We start from the raw sequence: 4,699 nt of genomic DNA, 5'->3' as shown, positions 1-4,699 counted from the left end.
CATGAATACAATTGCTGCTCATAGTTTTTTATTTTTATTATGTATTTAATTTGCCTTCAATGACTTCATTACTTTTATTTTATGTTTTTACTTGTATTTGTATGCGTATAGTTGTTCCTTGTCAGTGAGACACTAAAGGTTAAAAAGTGGTTATTAACAAATAATATAGAAAACCAAAACATGGACACACGTACAAAAAAGATTGCCTTTTAGTTATTTATTTTAATGGATTGTGACCTTTATGGTATATTTAGAGTCTATAGCAGGACATTTTACAGAGTAAAGTTAACATTGTAGCGTCCTCTAGTGGACAAACATGAGAGGCACCTGACAGACCTTACAAAAATATTTGGCATATCTGGACAGCAATGTATCTACTAGCAACATCCATATCTCTAAAGAAAATCTGACCAATAAGATGGACCATCACAATGACTGGGTCAGACAATGCACAATGACAATGGAACATGAGCTGTACATGAATTCTGAATAGTTGCATTAAATAAAACCAGAACCAATACAAATACGTCTGCTACAAAAATAATTTTGAATCTTTGAAGACCATGGATACTCTGTTAGGAGTAAAAATATTGGAATCAAAATATTAATCTATTAAAAGTACGAAAATATTGGCTTCAAAATATACTTAAAGTAGCAAAAGTTATAATATACGTTATGCGTCAAAAATCACAGTACTTGAGTAAATGAACTTAGATACTTTACACCAGTGCTCCCATACAAGGCAACACGCAAACTCACATTGGTCAAAATGTAACAGTTCACATACACACACTTTTTTTCAAAGATTCTTCAATCACAGAACAGCAGAAACCTGTACCTGCTCTTGTTAACGGCATTTAACTTGAGATTTGTTATTGTGCAAATAAACTGTAAAACTCACAATAACAGTAAACCAGTGGAATACAGAAGGGATAAATAGGAGTTTTCTAAAGGGCACCATTTTTCAAAGACTAAGAGTAATTGGGTTAAACATTAAATTTATATTTTCAAAATAGACTTTACTGCTGTCTCCAGTGAACAGATTCATTAATTGAATCTTTTATTGATATTTGATATGTGAATTAATTATCTGTGTTGGGGCAGTTTCTTCACCACATCTTGTCGTGGCAGGACAGCCTCATCTTTTTCGTTGAAGACAAAGGTTGGTCTCCTGTTAGACCCGTGGGTTGAGCGGGTTCTTGGAAGGAACCTTGCTTCCACCTCACAATCATCCAGTTTTACCACCTGACCAATGTAGTAGTGGGTTCTTTTCTTCCCTGCAAATCTGTCAACCACATAATCCCCGGCTTTCAATGTTTGGTCCTCTTCGTCAGAAGTAAGGCTAGGGCTGTCAGGGCTGTCATCTAACAACATGCCTGTGTTGTCATCAGAGCTGCTTTCTTCAGGAATTTTCACACACACAGGAATTTCTTGCAGACTTTTGCTTTCTTCTTTTCTCTTTCTTTCACTACTCTTTCCAACTCGTCTTTTTCTGGGGTGTCTGTCAGAATCCTTGTTTTAACCCTCTTCCTTCTTCTTTGTTTTACTTTTCTTTGTGCTGCTTTTGGCAGCGGGATGATAGTCTCAGGAGACCTATATCCCCCGGAATGGTCACCAGAATTAGTTTCAGAGGGTGACTGGACTGAAAGGGGAGTTCCAGGTGCAGGTGGTAGTTCCTCTAGGTTAGGGCCCAAAGATGTAGCTGGCTCCTGATTGGGGGCCACAGATGTAGCTGGCTCCTGGTTGGGGTCCACAGATGTAGCTGGCTCCTGGTATGGGTCCGCAGGTGTCGCTAGCTCCTCTGGGTTGGGTCGGTTTGTGACCTCAGCTGACTCAAAATCAGCATCCGTAAATGTTTCCCTATTATAAGGGAAGATTCCAGTCGCATGGAAGCCTGACAAGATATTTTGCCGCGTCATTGCGGACATGAAGCGTCATAACCATCCCTGGGATGTCATAGATGGTGTTGACCTTCCCAGGGTTTGATCTCATCCATCCATCGACCGCAGTGTTGTAATACGTCTTCAGTGGGCCAAAGACGGATTTGTCGAGCGGTGGGAGTTCATGTGAGGTGTGGGGAGGGAGGGTTAACATCACTACCCCATTCGCCTTTGCCACATTGACAGCCTCCAGTGCCACATGGGATTGCATTGCACTTGGAGAGCAGTTGGTGTGACTGATAATGTGCTTGAGAAATTGGACAAATATATCTTGATTTGTCCAACCAGACTTTGTGGAACAGCCTATTGAACCAATGGGAGAACCTCTGATAAAATGATCACGGTAGCGCACACGAGGGAAGATGAATAATGGTGGAATGGCATTCACTGCACATATCAGGGTGATGAGCTCCCCTCTTTCTTTAGATGTCACTGAACCAACTTGCTTCTTCCCCCTCTGGGTGACTACAAGCTTGGGCTTCTGCGTCTCAGTGATGCCTGTCCAGATTGTAGATCATGTTGGGTGGGAATTTAAATCTAGAATAAAATAAATTAAAAACATGCCAAATGTTTTTTGGAATAAAATGTTAAGAAACAAATTTGTAAAAGTATTCATAGTAGCATATACCTTTCCATTACTGAGGTGAGGTTGTCAGAAAACTCTCCTACAGTGTGCTTGTTGAAGGCTGTTTGTCTGCCTATTGATGTGGCTTTTGGCGATCGGCAGGATAAACGGTGACGTCTCATAAAACATGTCAACCAATCCTTTCCTGTCCATAGGTTTTGACACATAATTAATTCAGTGCAACATTTCATACAGTTACTTCTTTCTTGACAACTTCTTTAAAAACTGACCTGCTCTTTCGTCATTGTACCAGTTCTGAGGAATTTGCACATCATTCAATTTGGCAAATTCGTATGCAAGCTGTCTACATTTCATAGGGCTTAACCCATGAAACTGGAAAGACAAGTTGCCAGTGGCTCAACTTACCCCACCTCTTGTGGCTCATCTTAACCCATAGCCACCATTTTGAAAAAAGTCCTTCTTACAACAAGCTAGGCTAAGATTTGTCATCTTGATTAGCCCTCATATGATAGCTTATTAAGGCACCAACTCAGATATAATGTGTCTAAATATTAGGGGTGTTCCAACAAGGGTACCTCACGATTCGATTTCGATTATGGGAGCTTCGATTCTTCGATTCTAATGATTGTCGATTCACTTTGGATTATTGGGACCACGATTCCTCGATTATTGATTTTGTCTTCATCTGTGGCTACTGGCTACATTTGTAAATAACTAGCCTATCAATTAACTCAGTTCCTCTAAAACTACACTCAAAAAGTAAATAACAAGGTTTTTTGAACATTTGACTTACATTTTTTAAAGACACAAAATATTTTATTTTATGACTGTTCTGTAAACCTTTGCACTTTGACCTACTTAACTTTGATCAGGGAAAGCTCCACTTGAGTCCCCTCTATTGGCGGAAAACACTGAAAACAGTCAAGCCCTGGATTTAATGAGTTCATTAATACAAGTAAACAAGAAATGTACTTCCATCAAATTTATTTAATGGGAAATGGAAACGTATTCAGTCTGGAATATCAATAGGATAACTTTACAAAAAAAGCTGCCATACAGAAACAAAAGTGCATTCCTCAAAATTAAATAAAATAATTGAATTTTAAATAATGAAAAAAAATTAAATAATTCAACTTTCTGTGAGGCTAAATTAGCAGTGTGAGCATAGCATTTCAGGTGCACGAAGTTTGCCTTCTGAGCAGCCATGACCATGTTGCTGGCATTATCAGTTACCAAAACCAAATCTTTATCTGAGATCTGCCATTCTGTCGCTGCTTTCTCCAGCAGCTCGGCAACATTTGCCCCGGTGTGACTCTCACTCATCTCTCGAGCTTGAAGAACGTAACTCACCAACTTCCATCTGTTCTTGTCCGACGCGAGCACAAAATGCGCTGTTACAGTAACGAAGGATTTGGTGGCAACCGAAGTCCACGCATCACATGTAAGCGCTACCCTGCTTGCCTTCTTCATGGACTCCAGGACGTTTGCTTTGGTTTATCGTAGAGGTGGGGGATTTCTTTCTCTGCGAAGTGTTTTCAGTGAGGGAGTTTGTAGCGCGGCTCCATGGAGCGCACCACTAACCGAAACCCCCTGTTGTTTACTACTGAATACGGGCGTAAATCCGTCGCGATGAAAGTAGCTATTGCTTTTGTAATTGTCTTCGCCTTCTCTGAGTTATTGGGAAGTTTGGAGACAGTCTCCAGGAATGTCCTCTGTGTGGCGGGCACGACGGGAGGATCCTTCTCCGTTTCGGGATGAAGGCGTACAAGGTGCTGCCTCATGTTTGTGGTGTTGCTAATGTACTTTATTTTTGCTTTGCAAATCTTGCAAATTGCTTAGGTCTTGTCAGTCGTCTTGTTTGCTCTCTAATAAAATCCAAAGTACTTCCACACGGATACATTCAACCCCGGTGGCGAGAGAATCGGACTGTCTTTGGAGGCTTCTGAAGCTGTTGCCATTTTGCAAAGAAACTAACCTGCTCTGTTTATTGTGGTCACACTCACTAAACAGTCCGGGCGGCGTGCGCGTTAAGGTTCCGCTTACGTGTTTTTTGTTCCGGCCTTGCGGCAAGGCATCGACTTTATTTATTTTTAAGCATCGACGTTAATTAATCGATGCCGAATCGTGACGTGAAGCATCGCGATGCATCGCCACATCGATGAATTGCACCCAC

General features: G+C 40.8%; 1 long non-coding RNA gene across 1 annotated transcript; it reads right to left on the bottom strand.

The window, feature by feature from the left end:
- Positions 1 to 202: 202 nt before the first annotated feature.
- LOC134878609 (uncharacterized) lies at positions 203 to 2,717 on the bottom strand. Its single transcript, XR_010167696.1, has 2 exons — positions 2,569 to 2,717; positions 203 to 2,477 (listed from the first exon to the last, which is right to left on the bottom strand). It is a non-coding gene; the product is annotated as an uncharacterized LOC134878609 (long non-coding RNA).
- Between the last annotated feature and the right edge of the window lie 1,982 nt (positions 2,718 to 4,699).

The sequence above is a fragment of the Eleginops maclovinus genome, chromosome 16, assembly GCF_036324505.1.
Source record: "Eleginops maclovinus isolate JMC-PN-2008 ecotype Puerto Natales chromosome 16, JC_Emac_rtc_rv5, whole genome shotgun sequence".
Lineage (NCBI taxonomy): Eukaryota > Metazoa > Chordata > Actinopteri > Perciformes > Eleginopidae > Eleginops > Eleginops maclovinus.
Note: the sequence above shows the minus strand (reverse complement) of the source record. Positions and strands in the feature narration are given on the sequence as shown.